General features: G+C 42.6%; 1 protein-coding gene and 1 non-coding gene across 7 annotated transcripts in view; both read left to right on the top strand.

The window, feature by feature from the left end:
- The first annotated feature begins 1182 nt into the window (after positions 1 to 1182).
- Positions 1183 to 1289, top strand: LOC138434813 (U6 spliceosomal RNA). Its single transcript, XR_011254892.1, has one exon. It is a non-coding gene; the product is annotated as a U6 spliceosomal RNA (small nuclear RNA).
- Positions 1290 to 19427: 18138 nt separating this feature from the next.
- The window catches only part of MAP3K20 (mitogen-activated protein kinase kinase kinase 20), a 169863-nt gene continuing 166445 nt past the window's right edge, over positions 19428 to 22845 (top strand). For 2 of the 6 annotated variants that reach the window (XM_069577192.1, XM_069577189.1), the window contains exon 1: positions 19437 to 19721. The gene's annotated coding sequence lies outside the window, so the exon portion shown is untranslated. Of the gene's footprint in view, positions 19922 to 22845 lie in introns of all 6 variants that reach the window. The other 4 variants (XM_069577195.1, XM_069577193.1, XM_069577190.1 and 1 more) reach the window with 4 other exon arrangements.

The following is a 22845-nucleotide window of genomic DNA, read 5'->3' as shown; positions in this document are numbered from 1 at the left end:
CAAAGCCCTGTTTTAAACACTGTACATATGTTGACTTATTCAATCCAAACAAAAATCCTATTTTTATAGGTGAAGAAAATGAGGCTCAGAAAGGCTGAGTAAAACACTCAAGGTCACACAGCTCGTAAGAAGCAGACCTCAGTCAAGGTCTATCCAACCCAAAGCCCATGTTCTTAGTCCCTATGCTGTACTGTAGTCAGAGCCTTAATCTTTGAGTCTGACACGGCAAAGTCCTCATTAACATTTGTCCCAAAGGATCCACCAATCTCCCAACTTTTCATGGAATAAGACCACTCAAGGTCCACTGTGACTTGTCTAAGAAAGAGTCTGGGTAAGAACTTGAATTGGCCTCCACTTACATACATTTTGGGAAATAAAACTACTAAAATCAGCCTATGACTTCAAGAATATCCATGAGCTTTATTTCATAACAAGATGTCAACACTAAAACTTGTGCATCTGGATCTTTCAGAACCAGAAATAATCTGAACCATCTAGAGGTGCGTAAAGCATATTCCTCCAGAGGCTGGGGGTGTTAGTCATAGATCTTAAGCTATGTAACTGAAACACTGAACCTTGTTAGAGAGGTCTGTGAAATGATCCAGATAAACTGGTTGTCTACACTGACCAAGGCTGGCTTGCGCTTAGTCGCTCAGTCATGTCTGACTCTTTGCAACGCCATGGACTGTAGCCCACCAGACACCTCTGTCCATGGAGATTCTCCAGACAAGAATACTGGAGTGGGTTGCCATTTCCTTCTCCAAAGGTTGGCTCAGTGAGGTTGAATTTTGATTACTCAACTGAAATAATTCAGTAGGATTTTGCACATCTGACTTACAATTATCTTGAAATGTCCCCCACAAAAGTTTGGTAAGGTTTGCTTTACATTAATGAAGTAAAAAAACTACTATCCAGGGAACTTCCCTGGTGGTCTGGTGGCTAAGTCTCTGTGCTCCCAATGCAGGAGGGGGCCTGAGTTTGATCCCTGGTCAGGGAACTAGATCCCACATGCTGCAAATAAAGATCCTACATAGTCCAACTAAAAGATCTTTTAAAGAAAGAACTGTAAGTGGGGAAAATTATACGGAGATTTATCATTCAACCTGAATTGTAATGAATAGACTGGAACGTGTCAGGAGGATGAATTTGTGAGAGATGCAAATAGTGAAGAATCAACTCTCAGTGCTCACTTCGGCAGCACATATACTAAAATCGGATGCCTACAGGGTAGATTAGCATGGCCCCTGTGCAAGGATGACGCGAAAATTTGTGAAGCATTCCATATTTTTAGGGAACTCAAACCAGGGCTCTGTAACCACCCAGAGGGGTGGGAGGCAGACGGGAGGTACAAGAGGGAGGGAACATGTGTATACCTCTGGCTGATTCATGTTGATGTGTGGCAGAAACCAACACAATACTGTAATGCCATTATCCTTCAATTAAAAATAAATTTTTAAAAAAGAATACACTTATATATAAATGTATCCCAATGCTCCTGCATTGGGAGCACATAAAAGAATACATCTATACATAAAAAGAAAAGAATCAACTCTCAGCAGTGTGCTTGGCAGTCCCTTGGATCTGTCTCTTGCTTAACAGTGTTTGGACGAAACAGACGTGGGACACCCCTTCCTCCAGCCTCTGATGAAAGAAATTTTCACACATCGAGATACAGGGAAGTCATTCTGGTTTACACATGAGTTAATTTGAATTTTATGCTAAATACAATAGCCTAAAAAAAAAACAAAAAAACAAAAACCCCAATAGCCTGCTTATGGCCTATCAAACATACATTGTACAACTGCTTTAATTATTAAAGAAAAGGGCCTACTGACCAGAAGTAAATAATGTCCATGTTAAAAAGTTAAGGTTAAACACCACTTTCCCTTGGACACTGACACTGGTTCTCCTTTGATGATAAGACTCCCTTCCCAGGTGCCAAGACTGGACTGACTCACTGGGTACCTACTGCTCTGTTCTGTTTTTGTTTTGTTTTTTTTTTTGTCTTTTTTCTGTTTGTTTGTTTTTTTAACCACACCACATGGCTTGTGGGATCTTAGTTCCCTGACTAGGGATTGAATCAGGGCCCTTGGCATGGAGTCCTAACCGCTGGACCGCCAGGGAATTCCCTGTTTTCTTTTTTTTGAAACATTGAAGAAATGTAACCCTGACTTGTTCAATGTTCTTTGTTTTCACAAGATATAAAACTATGTTGAAAACCTTGCTTCTCCAGAGCAGTTTCTCAGAGTAATCTTGGAAGCAGGATTCTGGGCTGGTCCTCAGTTCAGTTCAGTTCAGTTTAGTCGCTCAGTCATGTCTGACTCTTTGCGACCCCATGAATAGCAGCATGCCAGGCCTCCCTGTCCGTCACCGACTCCCGGAGTTCACTCAGACTCACATCCATCGAATCAGTGATGCCATCCAGCCATCTCAGCCTCTGTCGTCCCCTTCTCCTCCTGCCCTCAATCCCTCCCAGCATCAGAGTCTTTTCCAATGAGTCAACTCTTCGCATGAGGTGGCCAAAGTACTGGAGTTTCAGCTTTAGCATCATTCCTTCCAGAGAAATCCCAGGGCTGATCTCCTTCAGAATGGACTGGTTGGATCTCCTTGCAGTCCAAGGGACTCTCAAGAGTCTTCTCTAACACCACAGTCCAAAAGCATCAATTCTTTGGTGCTCAGCCTTCTTCACAGTCCAACTCTCACATCCATACATGACCACAGGAAAAACCATTGCCTTGACTAGACGGACCTTAGTCGGCAAAGTAATGTCTCTGCTTTTGAATATGCTATCTAGGTTGGTCATAACTTTTCTTCCAAGGAGTAAGCGTCTTTTAATTTCATGGCTGCAATCACCATCTGCAGTGATTTTGGAGCCCAAAAAAACAAAGTCTGCCACTGTTTCCACTGTTCCCCCATCTATTTCCCATGAAGTGATCTACTGGATGCCATGATCTTCGTTTTCTGTATGTTGAGTGTTAAGCCAACTTTTTCACTCTCCTCTTTCACTTTCATCAAGAGTCAAGTGGGCCTTAGAAAGCATCACTACGAACAAAGCTAGTGGAGGTGATGGAATTCCAGTTGAGCTATTTCAAATCCTGAAAGATGATGCTGTGAAAGTGTTGCACTCAATATGCCAGCAAATTTGGAAAACTCAGCAGTGGCCACAGGACTGGAAAAAGGACCGTTTTCATTCCAATCCCAAAGAAAGGCAATGCCAAAGAATGCTCAAACTACCACACAATTGCACTCATCTCACATGCTAGTAAAGTAATGCTCAAAATTCTCCAAGCCAGGCTTCAGCAATACGTGAACCGTGAACTTCCTGGTGTTCAAGCTGGTTTTAGAAAAGGCAGAGGAACCAGAGATCAAATTGCCAACATCCGCTGGATCATGGAAAAAGAAAGAGAGTTCCAGAAAAACATCTATTTCTGCTTTATTGACTATGCCAAAGCCTTTGACTGTGTGGATCATAATAAACTGTGGAAAATTCTGAAAGAGATGGGAATACCAGACCACCTAACCTGCCTCTTGAGAAATCTATATGCAGGTCAGGAAGCAACAGTTAGAACTGGACATGGAACAACAGACTGGTTCCAAATAGGAAAAGGAGTACGTCAAGGCTATATATTGTCATCCTGCTTATTTAACTTCTATGCAGAGTACATCATGAGAAACACTGGACTGGAAGAAACACAAGCTGGAATCAAGATTGCCGGGAGAAATATCAACAACCTCAGATATGCAGATGACACCACCCTTATGGCAGAAAGTGAAGAGGAGCTGAAAAGCCTCTTGATGAAAGTGAAAGTGGCTAGTCCTCAACTTGGCTCAAATTAAACTTTTCTAGTCTTATTACAGATTGTCTATTATTTTCATCGACACCTCAACCACCCTCCTACCTCTTTCTAGTCACAACTTTCAGAACCAACCCCTCAGCTATCCTCAGCCACCAGGACCAGCCACACCATTTTTTCAGCTTCTCTCCTTATTACCAATTACTCAAGAGCTCCCAGATGCTTGAGAACTATTCCACAGAGGTGGAGGCCGCAGTCCACCCCGCAGTCAACCTGTCTCTGCAGTCCTCTAACACCTACCTCTCTCTGGACTTCTATTTCCATTGGGACGATGTAGCTCTGGAGGGCAGGGGCCACTTTTTCCATGAATCAGCCAAAGAGAAGCATGAGGGCACCCAGCGGTCCCTTGAAAATACAAAACCAGTGGGGCAGCCAGCTGTGCTCTCTTCCAGGACGTGTGGAAGCTGCCCCAAGAAGAGTGGGGTAAAACCCAGGACGCCATGGGAGTTGCCATTCTCATGAAGAAGAACTGGAACCAGGCCTTGTTGGCTCTGCAGGCCCTGGGCTCTGCCCTGGGGGAGAGCCGCGTCCTGGAGGAACAGGTGAAACACACCGAGAAGATGGCGACCACGTGATTCCCCTCTGCAGGCTGGTTGGCCCCCAGGCTGGGCGGGACGAGTTCTCCTCCAAACACTCACCCTCTAGCAGGATGAGGGGCTTCTGGAGCCCAGCCCTGGGGCCTTGGGCTCTTTAATCAACAGAAATTTATTAGAGGCCAGACGGGAAACTTGGGCAAGGCTTTGCTGGGATCCGTGCTATAGCAAGAGGGAACAAAAACAAGTAACATGTCCCTTTGCTAACTCCTCGGGAAGGAGGGTGAGCTATTTTCTCAAATGATGAGAGGATGGAGTAGATTGGAGGGTCGCGCTGGAGGGCTGGCTCAGGTGGTCTGCCCACCCCTTGATGGTGCTGTTTGCAGGGACCATGCGTGGTACTCTGCTTTTGCTCCCTGAACCTCCAGAAGTGACAGTTACATTTTGGCCTGTTTGTATCTTCTGGTTCATAATTTGCCCCCAACTGCGCATGCGTACAGTTATTTTTAATGCCTTATAGTTACTTTCTATTCTGTTGCTCAGATCAGATCATATCAGTCGCTCAGGCGTGTCCAACTCTTTGTGACCCCATGAATCGCAGCATGCCAGGCCTCCCTGTCCAGCACCATCTCCCGTTGGAGGAGACATTTGTTCAGGTGCAAGCACTCCAGTAAAGGGCCCCAGGTTCCAGTTTGTCTCATAGTGGCCTTTGAGGAGCTTCTCCTGTGTCAGCACTTCTGCATGAAGTCTCTTTGCAACTTTTTGTTTTTTCAGTTGCTAAGTCATCTCTGACTCTTTTGCAACACCCGCCCCCCCCCTCCGCCCCCCCCCCTCCACCCCGCTCCCCCCATGACTGTAGCTGCCAGGCTTCCCTGTGCCTGAGATTTCCCAGGCAAGAATACTGGCCTGTGTTGCCATTTCCTTCTCCAGAGGATCTTCCTGACCCAGGGATCAAACCTGAGTCTCTTGCATCTCCTGAATGGGCAGGAGGATTCTTTTTTTGTTGTTGTTGTTGGGTTTTTTTTGTTTGTTTTTTTTTATTTTTATTTTTATTTATTTATTTTTTTTTAGTTTTTTATTTTTTAAATTTTAAAATCTTTAATTCTTACATGCGTTCCCAAACATGAACCCCCCTCCCACCTCCCTCCCCATAACATCTCTCTGGATCATCCCCATGTACCAGCCCCAAGCATGCTGCATCCTGCGTCAGACATAGACTGGCAATTGAATTCTTACATGATAGTATACATGTTAGAATGTCATTCTCCCAAATCATCCCACCCTCTCCCTCTCCCTCTGAGTCCAAAAGTCCATTATACACATCTGTGTCTCTTTCCCTGTCTTGCATACAGGGTCGTCGTTGCCATCTTCCTAAATTCCATATATATGTGTTAGTATACTGTATTGGTGTTTTTCTTTCTGGCTTACTTCACTCTGTATAATCGGCTCCAGTTTCATCCATCTCATCAGAACTGATTCAAATGAATTCTTCTTAATGGCTGAGTAATACTCCATTGTGTATATGTACCACAGCTTGCTTATCCATTCATCTGCTGATGGACATCTAGGTTGTTTCCATGTCCTGGCTATTATAAACAGTGCTGCGATGAACATTGGGGTACATGTGTCTCTTTCAATTCTGGTTTCCTTGGTGTGTATGCCCAGAAGTGGGATTGCTGGGTCATAAGGTAGTTCTATTTGCAATTTTTTAAGGAATCTCCACACTGTTCTCCATAGTGGCTGTACTAGTTTGCATTCCCACCAACAGTGTAGGAGGGTTCCCTTTTCTCCACACCCTCTCCAGCATTTATTGCTTGCAGATTTTTGGATCGCAGCCATTCTGACTGGTGTGAAGTGGTACCTCATTGTGGTTTTGATTTGCATTTCTCTAATAATGAGTGATGTTGAGCATCTTTTCATGTGTTTGTTAGCCATCCGTATGTCTTCTTTGGAGAAATGTCTATTTAGTTCTTTGGCCCATTTTTCGATTGGGTCGTTTATTTTTCTGGAATTGAGCTGCAGAAGTTGCTTGTATATTTTTGAGATTAGTTGTTTGTCAGTTGCTTCATTTGCTATTATTTTCTCCCATTCAGAAGGCTGTCTTTTCACCTTGCTTATATTTTCCTTTGTTGTGCAGAAGCTTTTAATTTTAATTAGATCCCATTTGTTTATTTTTGCTTTTATTTCCAGAATTCTGGGAGGTGGATCATAGAGGATCCTGCTGTGATTTATGTCTGAGAGTGTTTTGCCTATGTTCTCCTCTAGGAGTTTTATAGTTTCTGATCTTACATTTAGATCTTTAATCCATTTTGAGTTTATTTTTGTGTGTGGTGTTAGGAAGTGATCTAGTTTCATTCTTTTACAAGTGGTTGACCAGTTTTCCCAGCACCACTTGTTAAAGAGATTGTCTTTACTCCATTGTATATTCTTGCCTCCTTTGTCAAAGATAAGGTGTCCATATGTGTGTGGATTTATCTCTGGGCTTTCTATTTTGTTCCATTGATCTATATGTCTGTCTTTGTGCCAGTACCATACTGTCTTGATGACTGTGGCTTTGTAGTAGAGCCTGAAGTCAGGCAAGTTGATTCCTCCAGTTCCATTCTTCTTTCTCAAGATTGCTTTGGCTATTCGAGGTTTTTTGTATTTCCATACAAATCTTGAAATTATTTGTTCTAGTTCTGTGAAAAATATGGCTGGTAGCTTGATAGGGATTGCATTGAATTTGTAAATTGCTTTGGGTAGTATACTCATTTTCACTATATTGATTCTTCTGATCCATGAACATGGTATATTTCTCCATCTATTAGTGTCCTCTTTGATTTCTTTCATCAGTGTTTTATAGTTTTCTATATATAGGTCTTTAGTTTCTTTAGGTAGATATATTCCTAAGTATTTTATTCTTTTCATTGCAATGGTGAATGGAATTGTTTCCTTAATTTCTTTTTCTACTTTCTCATTATTCGTGTATAGGAATGCAAGGGTACCACTGCAGCCACTACTCAGCTTTTTAACCACCCTGGAGCCCTATCCTAAGCCTTGGAGCAGAGGGAAACAAAGTTTTTTGCAGGAAAACAAAAGAGAATTTCATAGAATCTCAAATATTACCTAAGAATACTTGCTCTAGATAGAAAATTAAATTTTAGCTCAATGTTTTCAGCTGAAATTCAACTCTTTAAGACTTCAAAAGTAAGAAAAAAGAATAAAAAGTTTCCCATAGGAAAACAGAATTTACTTACTTATGTCTTTTGTAACTCACAGGCCTACTGTGAAACTATTTAGGAACTTGGAATGTAAAATTGCATGTTGTTTAGTTATCTAAAATGCAGACATTTTTCTCTTCAAATCTTAGATTTAGTACTGAATTGCATTCAAATTAGGATTAGGATTAGGGCCAATTAAGAAAGGATAACATGTCATAAAAATAGACAGTTCTACATGGAAAATCTGTGGAAATGCAGCTTTAATTTCTCAGTGAAAATAATATCTTCGATTTGCCTTTATTATATTTCAGTACAACATAATACCATTAATTTGTTTGTATACCACTTATAAAACATGTTTGCATAAACTGTCTCATTTGAACTTGACAACAACACTCTGAGATGAATAGGCCAGTTAGGAGGGGACAGAAAGTAAAAGTGAAAGTCACTCAGTCCTGTCAGACACTTTGTGACCCCATGGACTGTAGCCTGCCAGGCTTCTCTGTCCATGGAAGTCTCCAGGCAAGAATACTGGAGTGGGTAGATGTTCCCTTCTCCAGGGGATCTTCCCAACCCAGGAATCGAACCCTGGTCTCCTGCACTGCAGGTGGATTCTTTACCATTTGAGCACCAGGGAAGCGCATGAGAGGACAAGTTGTTGTCAAACCAAATGGGTCCCTAGCCCTCACACAGTAAAGCCAGTCTACTGACATCAGGTTGTGGTGAAGAAAGGTGCAGCATTTATTGCAGGGTGCCAAGCAAGGAGTTCAGGACAGCTAGTATTCAAAAGGCCCAAAACTCTATGGATTTCAGGAAAGCATTTGACAACTACAAGTTGATACTTGCCATCTATCTCTACAGAATTAAATCATGAACTGCTGCAGCTGCTGACCTTCCATTGTCAGTAAATTGTGTCCAACTCTTATGAGACCTCCTGGACTGTAGCCTGCCAGGCTCCTCTGTCCATGGGGTTATAGTCCATGGGGATTCCCAGGCAAGAATACTTGAATGGTTGCCATTTCCTCCTCCAGGAGCTCTTCCTGACCCAGAAATGTCTCCTGTATTGACAGGTGGATTCTTTATCACTGAGCCACCAGGGAAGACAACCTTCAATATCCCCTGAAAAAAATTTAGGGTGGGTGGAGCTCTGGGAAAAACTGGCAGAATAAGCCTTCAGATAGATATTTTCAGGAGACTTTATGAGCCCACTTCCTGCATCTCCTCATATCTAGAAAATAAAAAAAAAATCCATGGTGGGACTTCCCTGGCAGTCCGGTGATTAAAACTGTGCTTCCAATGCAACAGGCATGGGTTCAATCCCTAATCGGGGAACTAAGATCCCACATGTAGCCTGGTGCAACCAAAAGAAGAAGAAAAAAACATCCTTCATGCTGAGGTCTGCTCCTCATGACCTAGCAGTAACTTTCACGAGAATAGCAGCAGCCAGCTGCAAAAAATATGTGCTTGATTGAATATTCTCCGCTTTCACCAAAATCACATATATACTGACCCTCTCCCTACCTCTTTGGAACAGTCTCTCAGAGCTATCCGAAATGCTGTCTCCTGGGCTGTAGTCCTCATTCTACCCCAAATAAAACTTAACTCGCAACTCTTCATGGTGTGCTTTTTTTTTTCCAGTCGACTTTTTTTTTTTTTCAAAGTTGTAATCAAATGCTCTACCCCTGAGCCATACCCGCAGGTCGCAGTCAACATATTTTAAAGGCGAGGTGAGGGAGGGGACTTATAGGGTTTGAGATCAGCTTGTGCATGATTCTCTGATTGGTTGATGATGAGGTTACAGGGTGGTGTCACAGGGTTTATTCATCCTCAGATACTAGCAGGTCTGGGGGCTACATGCTCATGATCAAGTAGTTAATTTCTTCCACTTGGTGATGGTTTTAGCATTTATAAAACTACTCAGGAAATGTGCATCAGATACAATTATCTAGGTACTTCAGAGAGGAGTTAAAGCACAGAATATAGGGGAGGGGTCTGGCCCAGGAAGTTCACATAGGATTACAAATTCACAGATTACAAATTCACAGATGGGGAAATTGAGATGTAGAGATTAAATAAATTTCTCAGTATGGAAAAGAAAAGATTACTGTGGGTTTATACTCAGTTAACTTTATAAGGGGGAATAGAGAGAGAGAAACTGACAGTGAGGGAAGAGAAACTATTTCCTGGAAATATTATGCAGAAACATGAAGCCTAACCTCCTGAAAAAATGATTTAAAATTGCAATACGTGAACTGCTGCTGCTGCTGCTAAGTCGCTTCAGTCGTGTCCGACTCTGTGTGACCCCATAGACGGCAGCCCACCAGGCTCCCCGTCCCTGGGATTCTCAAGGCAAGAACACTGGAGTGGGTTGTCATTTCCTTCTCCAATGCATGAAAGTGAAAAGTGAAAGCGAAGCTGCTCAGTCATGTCTGACTCTTAGCGACCCCATGGACTGCAGCCTACCAGGCTCCTCCGGCCATGGGATTTTCCAGCGAGAGTACCAGAATGGGGTGACATTGCCTTCTCCGAATATGTGAACATTAAGTAGAAATAAGTGGCATGTGAGAAGCCTCATCTCATTGAAAGTGAAAACTGGCTATAATAAGGAGGATAATGTGTGACACAAAGTCAAAAAAAGGCTTAATGAATCTCATTCTCTGATTTGAAGGTGGCATGTCTGAGTCCATTATAAAGAACAAAGTCACCCCAGAGCCTATAGGAGTCAGGGAGTCAGTGAACTGATTCGTTATAAAAGAAAATGTTTAGCACACACTTCTAACGTATCTTTATCTCTCTATATATAGAATATATTATTTATATAAAATATCTGTTGTAAGTATATATAAATGTAATATACATTACATTTACTTGCTTTAAAATTCTAGAATCTATTTCTTTTTAGAAAATTGATACTATGCTTAACAAAATCAAATATTATGGTCATAAAATAATTTTTAATGTTAGAATATTTCTTTAACAGTGGAAAAATATCCACTGAGAATAAAAGACTTAATTTGCTTTTATAAATAGTGGTGGATTACCACCACACAATAGTGCTAACTCTGCTATTACTGTGTATTTAAAGCCAAGATGATGACTGTATTGAAAAAGAAGGAAGAGAGAATCAATAGATTATTGCTTCAATGGAGCTCACAACAGTGCTGATTAGAGAACACAAATGAATTGCATAATAGTAAAATAGCTATAAACTAGGTATGGATTTAAGCCTATGTTAAGACCATTCTTAACTGCATCGTATCTTTAGAAAACATGCACTGAAATTACAACAGCAAATTAAATCTATTCGGCTGCAAAATTTAATACATAAGAAAATAGCATTTATTAATGATCTGGAAGAGGGAGTAAATAGCATGTTAATGAAATTTGCAGATGATACTAAATTGGAAGGTGTTACAACTAGGACAGGGCCTTAATACAAGTGGACATTGAAAAGTTAGAAAAAATGGTGACCAAAAAAAAAAAAAAACCAAATAGAACTTATAAAAGTATTTGGTAGAAGAATTTTAACTTCAAAATAATAATATAAAAAATGTGACTTTGACATTTGATCAGGATTTTCTGATTATGATAAATGAATCCACTCTTGAGAGGTCCTGGGCCAGCTGCTGGAAAGTAGCCATTCCTTTATTCCTTCCTCTAGCCTCTTTCTAGGTAGACCAGAAAAACTATATCACCTGGTTGCAGACATTTCGCAGGCAAGCAAAATGAAGAAAATAGAGACCAGACATATCAGTTATTTAAAAATTGCATATTGAAGAGGAAAAATGGCTAGTGAAAACACTAGACTATTGGCATCATCTAATGCATGAGAAACGCTGGGGGGAAGAAGCACAAGCTGGAATCAAGACTGCCGGGAGAAATATCAACAACCTCAGATATGCAGATGACACCACCCTTATGGCAGAAAGTGAAGAGGAACTAAAAAGCCTCTTGATGAAAGTGAAAGAGGAGAGTGAAAAAGTTGGCTTAAAGCTCAACATTCAGAAAACGAAGATCATGGCATCTGGTCCCATCACTTCATGGCAAATAGATGGGGAAACAGTGGGAACAGTGGCTGACTTTATTTTTGGGGCTCCAAAATCACTGCATATGGTGATTGCAGCCATGAAATTAAAAGACACTTACTCCTTGGATCGAAAGTTATGACCAACCTAGGTAGCATATTCAAAAGCAGAGACATTACGCTGCCAACAGGGGTCCATCTAGTCAAGGCTATGGTTTTTCCTGTGGTCATGTATGGATGTGAGAGCTGGACTGTGAAGAAAGCTGAGCGCCGAAGAATTGATGCTTTTGAAGTGTGGTGTTGGAGAAGACTCTTGAGAGTCCCTTGGACTGCAAGGAGATCCAACCAGTCCATTCTGAAGGAGATCAGTCCTGGGTGTTCTTTGGAAGGAATGATGCTAAAGCTGAAACTCCAGTACTTTGGCCACCTCATGCGAAGAGCTGACTCATTGGAAAAGACTCTGATGCTGGGAGGGATTGGGGGCAGGAGGAGAAGGGGACGACAGAGGATGAGATGGCTGGATGGCATCACTGACTCGATGGACATGAGTTTGGGTGAACTCCGGGAGTTGGTGATGGACAAGGAGGCCTGGCGTGCTGCGATTCATGGGGTCGCAAAGAGTCGGACACGACTGAGCAGCTGAACTGAATACACTAGTAATAGTAATAGTGAACTGAATGCTGTTTACAGTTAAGAGGGGCCATGAAAAATCTATAAACAGATATCTGGACTTCCCTGGAGGTCCAGTGGTTGAGACTCTGTCCACCAATGCAGGGTGCATGGGTTCTACCCCTGCTTCGGGAAGAGTCCATGTGCTGCAGGGCAACCAAGCTGCTGCGCCACAACTGCTGACGCCTGCGCTCTAGACTCTGCTCCGCGGAAGCCGCTGCAGTGAGCAGCCCGCGCACCATAGCTAGAGAGTAGGCCTTGATTGCTGCAACTAGAGAAAGCCCTCACACGGCAACAAAGACCCACCACAGCCATAAATAAATAAATAAAAACAAAAATTTTAAAAATCTATAGATAACTAAAAATTTTATATAAAAATGGCTGCTGTCACTTGATTCTTTGAGCAATTATTAACTGCAGCTAATAATTACCTTATGAAATACAATTCTAGCTTTTCCAGATAGCAAAAATAGAACAGTCCTCCTTCCTAATCATATGTGCCTAAATTCAAGAAATTGGTGATATTCTGAATATCACATGGGATACTATTGGTCTTCCTAGAATGTCTGGATGCTTTGGTCTGAGAATTTGGTTTATCCAGAAAAATAGCACCACATGTCTCCTGGAGGCTCTGGGGACTACAAAACCAAATAATGTATAATGTTTTAGCAGCTCATCTGGCTCTCGGATACAGTTATCTGTGGATGAAAACCTATCTCTACTGGATCTGTTAAGACAGAAATCTGTTTCAGAAATCAGACTATTGTAACATTTTATGTTTCCTTTTGATTTCAGTAACATAATCTTTGAATAGAACCTGCCAGTGCCATATCTGTGATGGAGGAAGAACAGAGTATGCTTGGGTGGACAGACGTGATGATGAGAGTGAGAGCTGATGGAGAAAAGTTTCAAGGAGGAAGGGAAGGAGCTGGTGGGAGAGAAGCAACATGAAACCCGTGGAGATAGGAGATAATGTTGGGGAGGAAAATTTGGGTGAGCTAATAGAGGGTTTTAAATATGCCTTAAGGATCTTGGACTTCATTTAGAGTGGCAGTGAGGTGTCAATAAAGATTTGTGAGTAAAGTTTTTTGAGTTTTGATATGATTCTCTTACATAATATGCTAATTATTCCTTCAAAATGCATGTTATTTTCTAACTAGATAGGCATGCCACCTACATCTTTATCCAAGTTGTAGAAATGTTGAACTGGGCAGGCTAGAGAGAACCCAGCAACATCTCTTCTTCTATTTTAAATTAATTAATTTTTGATTGTTCTGGGTCTTTGTTGCTGTGATCAGGCTTTCTGTAGATGTGGTGAGCAGGCACTAGTCTTCATTGCAGTGCACGGGCTTCTCATCGCAGTGGCTTCTCTTATTGCAGAGCAGATTCTGGGCACATGGGCTTCAGCAGTTGCAGCACATGGGCTCAGTAGTTGTGGCACACGGGCCTAGTTGCTCCATGGCATGACCAGTTGCTCCTGGTCTGGAATCTTTCCATACCAGGGATCGAACCCATGTCCCCTGCATTGGCGAATTCTTATCCACTGTACCACCAGGGAAGTCTAACAATCCTTCTAAAGAGAACACTGCAGCTTCAGTGACATCAGCACTTTGGGGGTATAGTCTCTAACAGCAATTTATTATATTATACTGTCATCAGTTAAAATCCTTTTCTGACTTATAAAGTCATCATGAGAAATTTTGACATGTTCCACTGGCAGAAGTCTTCACAGTACTCAATGATCCTAACAGAGGAAACTAGATTTGTCTCGTATGTATCTTAACTTCAATGAGTCCATGTGGCTTCCTAATGTTCACTTTCAAAGTGACTACCAGCCTTTCATTTAATAGTGCCATTTAATAATAACTCTAGAATCTTGCCAGAAAACAAAACCAACTGTCATTTCTTTGGGGAAGGAGCACATGAGTTTCTTGCAATAATGTAGGGCCAAGGGCAAACAAAAATGGCAGGCTCAGTGTCTTAGATCTAGGATTTTTAAAGATGAGCACAGCAAACAATAGCAAGAGTGAGCAGTGAATAGGACCCCAGATTCAGTACCTAGGCCTTTATCATCCCACATAACCGTCAAGCAGCATTGTCCCAGCTAAGTCACAGCTGCTTAGGGACAGGACTGGCACCACATTCCAGAACTTCTAATGTCTAGCATCCTGCTCAACACAGCTGTCCCATGATGCTGCCTCTTGAGGCAAAGCACAGAGCAATGAACTCTCCCAAAGAGTATCTTTAAATTCCAAGATAGCAATTCTCAAAATGCAGCCCAGAAACCCTTTGTCTGTAAGGTCAAAGCTCTTCTCATAAGAATACTAAGACGTTATTTTTACTGTCCTCCTTTTGAGTGTATGGCAGAATCTTCCACAGGGTAAATGTAACGTGATCCTGGAATAGATTTAATGCAGAAGCAGATATGAGAATCCAGCTGTTCTATTAGGCCAGATATTAAAGAGATTTGAAAAAATATAAAACAATGACACTTCTCTCACTAGCTTTTTTATTTTGGATAATAGCTCTTTTTCACTAAAATATGTTATTCACATTAATCTATGGCTTTATTGTTTTTAAATGAAATGAACAGATTTCAGTTTTAATTTCTTATATGATAAATATTGACAGGTTACAACAGGTATAACTCACATAAACAAAAGTTATTTGACATCCTCAAGGACTTATTTACTTATATAAATCTATTTTAAAATTTATTTATTTTGAAATACAGTTGATGTGCAATATTATGTTAGTTTCACGAAATAAAGTGATTTGACATGTGCATACAATATGAAATGATCATTGCAGTAAGTCTGTCCCCACACAAAGTTACACTATTACTGACCATACACTATCACTATTACTAGTGTATTCAGTTCAGCTCAGTTCAGTCGCTCAGACATGTCCGACTCTTTGCGACCCCATGAATCACAGCACGCCAGGCCTCCCTGTCCATCACCATCTCCCGGAGTTCACTCAGACTCACGTCCATCGAGTCAGTGATGCCATCCAGCCATCTCATCCTCTGTCCCCTTCTCCTCCTGCCCACAATCCCTCCCAGCATCAGAGTCTTTTCCAATGAGTCAACTCTTCGCATGAGGTGGCCAAAGTACTGGAGTTTCAGCTTTAAGCATCATTCCTTCCAAAGAAATCCCAGGGCTGATCTCCTTCAGAATGGACTGGTTGGATCCCCTTGCAGTCCAAGGGACTCTCAAGAGTCTTCTCCAACACCACAGTTCAAAAGCATCAATTCTTCGGCACTCAGCTTTCTTCTACCCATACACTATTATTGACCATATATCTTATGCTATATATTACATCGCATGGCTTATTTATTTTATCTCAAGGATTTTTAAGAATGTAAAGAAATCCTGAGACCAAATAGTTGGAGAACTCCTTAATCTAAAAGAATAAGCTCTAAAGTTTGTGTCTTGCTCCATGAGGGAAGATAAGTTGCCTAAGATTTCCAAGACTTCTTCCTGCCCTACAGCATAGGATGATTATTTAAACTGCCTCGTTGGGTTATTTTGAAGATAAGGTGGTGTGAGCTTGTGTAAAACTCTTAGCTCAGTGCAGGGGACATGAGGTCTCAGAAAATATTAGCCATCACTGTTATTATTATTGCTATGGCTACTATTATTACAACCACTATGAGGATTATTATTCCCTCTTGGCAATGTCTTTTACTCAGCTACTAGGGGATTTAGTCTTTGAACTTGTTAAATGTTCTTGGGCCTTTGTACTTGCTGTTTCCTTCACCTAGAATAGCTTTCCTACCTTTCTGTCCAGCAAATTCTCAACATCATTCTCATATGGACTTAGGGCTTCTTTTCCTTGGAAGCCTTTATTGACTTGCAGAAACTGTGTCAGGTGCCCTGCTATGGGTCCGGGTATTTGCTCACTTAGCACACTACTTGTATCTTTACTGGCTTTTCCATGGCACTCTGAAAGTAGGGACCATATTTGTGTCACTGCTACAATCAAAAAGCTCAGCACAGTGCCTGCCATTCAGTAAATGCTTGTTGAATTAATTTTGTAAAAGTCTCCAATTTCTATTCTTGACCTACTGCTCCTTTCATGTCCTAGAAAACCTAAGCAAATTTGGTACCCGAAATACTCTTGTGAGTCCTTTAGTCCTCAAAGTTGATGTGAAATCTAAGCTCAGAAAATGACCTAGGGTTCATCTGTGAGTTTAAGGTAAAGGCTACTTATCTTAAAAGATGCTTGATTGTATGTCCTTTTTCCTGGGGATCCAAAATTGCGCAGGAGGTAAAACATCAACTTTTGTGTTAAAGTTGGTCAATTCTTAGTTATGATTCAAACACAAGTCAGTCACATCTAAGACGGACACCTGAGGTGGCTAGAAAAAAATGCTCCAATGTACAAGCATGACAGGTCTTATCGCTACGAGAAGAGTGAAGAATACTCAGAATGCTTTCTGCCTTTCAAGTTGCCTTTCCTTCCATTCTTAGTGGAAGGTCTGCCTGCACTTCTCTGATCCACTGATAGCAGCTCCGGAATTTCTATTTTAGAGGAACTTAGTGGCAATCTGATTGAATAGGGGGCTAGGAGACTTTTAAGCTATATTTGCATAGCAAATACTGATTTTTTACTGACATTGCCTGTTTATTTTGGAGGGTATTCTTGGATATAAGAGGGTGCTAAGGACTTCTAACTCACCCCACTGCTGAAAGTACATCTATTTTTAGTTCAGAGACATGTGAAATAAAGGAATAGGAAAGCTTGATAAGAGAGGTTTGACTAGCTCTCCTTTGTTATGGCTATTTACATTTGTAAACTTATACTCTGCCTGGTAAGAATTAACCAATATGCTTTAAAAAAGATTTGAAAGTCTGAAAAAGCAGAGTTGACCTTGGGAATAAAAATTGACCATAGGAATAAACACTAGAGTATATTTATTAAGTTTGGGACCTAAAGAGATCAGTATAGCCATAAGGAAACAGGCAAGTTGACCCAAGAAAAATCAGACTTGAAGAAATCAGTTTATTACACAATTGTTATATATTTCTTTCAACTATAAACAGATACAATAGAATATATGACTTCAAGGACCTTGCAATCTAGCTGGGAAGACAAGAGAATGCCTACAGGGTTATCCTTTCAGCATATCTATGAGACTACCCTTTAGTATTCACTGTTCCTGCTGGTTATTCTCTTAGCCTAATTAACTGAGGAAAAATAAAAGGAAGAAAAGAATAGGTGGAAAGGAAGGGGATTGTGGCTAAAAATATTGTGACATATGCTCCAAATTTAAAGCAGTATTATTCAGAAATTTAAAGCTGGAAACTTCAGCTAACATTTGATGGACAATATTGTTTTGCAGGGAAGAAAACTGACGCGCATCTAGCAAAATACTCCAGCTGATAACTGACAGGCCTAAAACCAGAAGTCAGGTTCTCTGTTCCCATACCAGTGTCCTTTCCATTACAATCTAGTGCCTTTGAAGGTGGGGTAAAATAACCGGAGTCACTCTATACCTGCTGCTGCTGCTGCTGCTGCTGCTAAGTCGCTTCAGTCGTGTCTGACTCTGTGTGACCTCATAGACGGCAGCCCACCAGGCTCCCCTGTCCCTGGGTTTCTCCAGGCAAGAGCCCTGGAGTGGGGTGCCATTTCCTTCTTCAATGCAGGAAAGTGAAAAGTGAGAGTGAGGTCACTCAGTCGTGCCCGACCCTCAGCGACCCCATGGACTGCAGCCTTCCAGGCTCCTCCATCCATGGGATTCACTAGGCAAGAGTACTGGAGTGGGATATAGGATGCTTGGGGCTGATGTACTGGGATGACCCAGAGAGATGGTATGGGGCAGGAGGTGGGAGGGGGGTTCAGGGTTTGGAACACTATACACCCGTGGCGGATTCATGTTGATGTATGGCAAAACCAATACAATATCGTAAAGTGAAAAAATAAAATAAAATAAAAAATAAAATAAAATTTGAACAACAACAAAAAAAGAGCACTGGAGTGGGTTGCCATTGCCCTCTCCACACTCCATACCTAGGTCTGTGCTAAAGAGCCTTAGTTTTCCCTTTAATGGTTAGATGGTTTATGGAATTCTTTGATTACCTATACCAGAGTTTTGTTTTTCATTTTTAGCATGACAGTTTTCACTAATCCTAATTTTCAGTTCCCCAAATAGAATCAATCTATCAATGCTAAAATTTCCAGTTCTTAATCAAAGGGAAAATTCAAATAATTAATCTGAATCACAGACTAGAAAGTGGGTTTTTTTTTTCACTCATATCTCCTCTTTGGTATTTTTAACTATATGAATGGTTTAGAAATTTTGTATTTCCCTCCCGACCACTTTTCTGAATCGGTTTCCCGTTTCAACTGTGGCATCTCTACTGGTTTTTCCTCCCATGACCTCAAACTCAACAGAAAGCCAGCTCCTAGTCTGCTTATCTCTATTTTTGTCAATGACACCATCATTCTTCCAGTCACCCAGGTCTGAAATCTTGGCATCATCTCTGACTTTTTCTTCTTTTCACTTCTAGTGGATCACCAGTTCTTGTGGCTTCTTCCTGAAACATGTCTCTCAAGTCCGTTTCTTCTTTTCTAATTCTATTCTGTATGCGCCAAGTCCTGATAACCTCATAACCAGGTGGTCACCATATGCTGCTTCCTGGTTTTGCCCTAGCAACCCATCCTGCATCTACTGTGGACTGCTAGAAATCACCATTAAAAAAAAAAAAACAACCCACAAAAGCTATTTCATTCCTTGGAGTCTTAACTTTCCCCAGTTCCTCTGTGTCCATAGATGATAAAACTCAAACTCAGTGAGCCCTGGATTGTGCTGCCCGTATCTTTGGAACCTAGTCTCCCGTTTGCTTCATAGAACCATCCTCCTCACTGATCGTAACTTCTCTCCCCTGTGCTGGTTTCCACCCTTTACTCACCCCTGGAATGCATTCTAGTTTCATCTGAAATCGGCTTCGCTAACGTCAGCAACCAGGGGAACAGACCAGGACCCCTCCTCAAAATTACGCAGGTTATCTACTGATAATTTCATTGAAGCAGCTTTCAGCCCTATCTCCCTAGAAATATCTGTACACGTCGGTCCTCTTCCCAAGTGGATAATTAACTTCTGGCCCGCACGAGGCAACCTCCCTCGTCTTTGTATCCCAGCGCTTTTTTCATAGTAAATGTTTATGGATAAGGATGGGTTGAGTGCAAAGATGTGAAGGCACAAAGGGGCGCAGAGACATACCCCCTCTCCCCGCGCCCCCACAGTATGGGGTGCCGTGTGAAGCCTGCGGCGGCCTGGCAGGGTTCCAGGGCGCGGGACGCAAGGTGCCCTAGGGGGCCAGCCCGGGAGCCGGAGCGCCCTCCCCCGCCTGGCTGTCTGGCGCGTCTGCGGGGCGGCCAGCCGGGCGTGCGTGCGGGACGCCTGCAGGGAGGCCCGGCGGTTCCGCGCTCGGAGGTAGGTGGTGCTGTTGCCGTGGCTGTCTTCCTCATTGGCGCGGGGCGGAGAGGCGGAATGTTCAACTCCTGACTCGGGCGGAAGCGTGGGAGCCGCGCCGCGGGCAGCCGTCCCCTCGAACCCCGGTGGCCGTCCCTGCCCTCGCCGCGCGCGGGGCCTCGGCGCCCCCGGCTCTTGCTCGCGCCCGGCCTGGGAGCCAGGTAAGGGGCCGGGCCGGAGGCCGCGGGGGAGAGGGTGGGGGGCAGGCCCATCGCGATCGCGACTCGTCCCGGCGTCGCGGGCCCAGGCCCTGCCGCGGTCGATCCGGAGCCGGCGTCCCGGGCTCCCGCGGCCTTGCGCAGCCGGGAGCGGCTCGGGAAGTTCGCGCGGATCCGACGCAGAAGTTGGCGCCCGGAAGAGCGGGGCGCAGCCGGGGCGTCTCCGGCCGTCTCGGCCAGCCGTGCGGCGCCTCCGGGTCGCCGCCTTCCCTCCCCGGACGCCAGAGCGCCGGCCTCGCCGGCGGTGACCCGAGCGTCTCTCGCGAGGCGAGGCGCGAGTCTCCCAAATCAGCGCAGGGTGCAGGCCGCTTCCCGGCGGAGGTGTTCGCGGGCGAGGAGAGCCCACTAACTTCTGCTTTCCTGCCAGCCGGCCCAGGAGCTCGCATCCCGCCCAGGGCGACCGCGCCAGCCCTGCGCCGTGAGCGTGGAGCCCGCGCCCTCCCGCACTTCGAGGGGCCCCCGAGCCTCCCGCGGGCGCCAGGGTGGCCCCTTTGCCGACCCGCTGGCGTCTCGGATTCCTGGGCCCGGGAAAGTGCACCAGGCCTGGGGGTAAAGGCTGAGGCGGCCGCCAAGCCGCGTTGGCTCCTGACAGCTTGCAGACAAACTTTAACACAAAACTGACCAGAGGACATCGAGTTGCTTACTGAACGGGGCAATCGTTGTTAGAGTGCTGAAAATGTTCGTTTCTGATGCGCCTCTGGGTCTTGCATAAGCACTGTTCATAGGGAAACTTAATTACTATTTTTCTTACTTTCTTTAATAATGAAAGCAACACCATTTAGCGTCCTATTCCAGAGATATTACAATAAGCAGCTTCTCATGAATGATAGTGAATTAGAATCGACTTACAGAATTAATTCAATGATTTTTGAGCTAAGGTGGTTGTTAAAGTATATTCATATTTTAATCTTAAAGCTGTTCTAGGAGAAACCTTGCTCTCCTGACCCTCCGTTGAAATGAACAGCTAGGATTCCGTGGAACCAAACCGACAGACACATTTAGACAAAATGTAAACAGGAGATCCAAGACAGTTAATGTCTTCTTTGTAGCAGGCCCATCGCCACAATGAAATATCATGTCGTTTTTTGACTTTCAAAAAATATGGAATGGCTTCATTTTAATTATAGTTTTAGTCATTTGTGGAGCCTTTGTTTTCTGTTCCTCTACAATAGTGAGAGATTTGGGAGATTGTAAATGAATGCGAATTTAGTTTGTTTGGAAAGAGGGAATTAAGATAAAGAAACATAGTCTTTCAGAGCAATGTGTACTGTTTAATATTTCGCAATTTAATTTTTATTATAACTTTTTGGAGGTTATTTTGAGAGTTTTTTTAAACTGGAAAATATTTTTGTTTATGTCAAAAGTTTTAGTGGTAATAATTCCAGAGTAAATGACCATAATGGCAAGGACATTTTTTTCTTGTCTAGGAAAGCAAACAGATGATTGATCTCTTTTCCTTATTCTTGCAGGGAACACATAAGGACAAATTAAAAAGAGAGAAATATCCAAATATTAAGCACTGAGGATTTGGATCTAAAAATGGATGGTCAAAGATCTTGGGAACTAAGGGACCTTCTTACCAAATAAGGATACTTGGCAGGCTGCACTGTGTATTTTAAGTTAGCACAAGCGTGAGTGTTATTGGCAATATATTGGCTGAGTGCCTATCTGGAAAGAGCAGTGAAACTGACTTTGATAGGGCTTCAAAATTATAAACAGGAGTTAAGAGGGGTGTGGAGTGAATAATCTGGTCATCAGAGAAAACACTGGAGAAATTACAGTGATGTTTCATGAAAAGGGGTCAGACATGGAGTGAAACTATTAGTGTGGAGTGAAAGAGAAAGAAAATAGTTGATTTTAGAAATTGTTAGCTTCAGAGAAAAGAAAGAGAATCAGTGATTTAAAAAAAAAAAACAGAGAAGAGTGTTTGTGGTGATATAACCCTTCTTGGAATAAGATAGCCTTATATATGTATCCAGAGATGTTGGAAATCAAAATTAATTTGCATCATTTGCTTTCCATTTTATTTTATTTTATTTCCATTTTATTTTATTTATTCCATTTTATTTGACAAGGGCAGATTGACAGAGAGGGTGTCCTGTCTATCTGAATGCAATAGAAACAGCTCAGGCATCTTTTGGTATACTGCAGGGATCATTTAGGCTACTTCTTGTGTGGCTATTAACCTTGCCCCACTACACACAAATAAGCAGAGTTCCAGCTGTGACCAGAAAACTGTACCTGGTTAAGGAAAGAGAGCTATAATGCTCGAGCTTAGATTGGTTTGACTGACATGTGGGTGCTTCTGTGTCAGACCGTCCTATGGACAGCTGAACCATCGATTATGCCCTAATAGCAGTTAAATAATCCCACCACAGTAGAAGATGCTGTGAGAACAATGCAGCCAGGCATTTGACATCCTAATCCCAACATCACGATGGCTTCTAGGAAGTTAAAGCCTCATGTTGAACTTTAGGTAAATGGTAAGCAATCTAATAATTACTAGAGTAAGAAAACGGTTTGTTTAAAGGGAGGGAAAGAAAAATACAAGTTAGAAGGAGAAGGCGGATGATAGCATGGGGAAAATATGGTGGAAAAAATGCTGTGACTTTGAACTCAGACCTGAATTTGAATCTCAGCTGTGTCATTTTTAAGTTAGGCAACTTTTACATGCTTGATCCTCAATTTCCTCACATGCAAATTGGGGACAGTAATCCCTGCTTCATAAGGATATGAGACAGCACATGGAAATGCTTCAACCAGCGCCCAAAACTTTAGCCACCATCACTAAGTGATAGAGAAGGGGTTTTCCACATTCTCAAATTATACTCAGAGAAAGCTGCCTGTCTCACCTGTTCCCAGCTAAG

Source organism: Ovis canadensis, chromosome 2 (assembly GCF_042477335.2).
Source record: "Ovis canadensis isolate MfBH-ARS-UI-01 breed Bighorn chromosome 2, ARS-UI_OviCan_v2, whole genome shotgun sequence".
NCBI lineage: Eukaryota > Metazoa > Chordata > Mammalia > Artiodactyla > Bovidae > Ovis > Ovis canadensis.
This window is presented reverse-complemented; position numbering and strand designations above follow the sequence as displayed.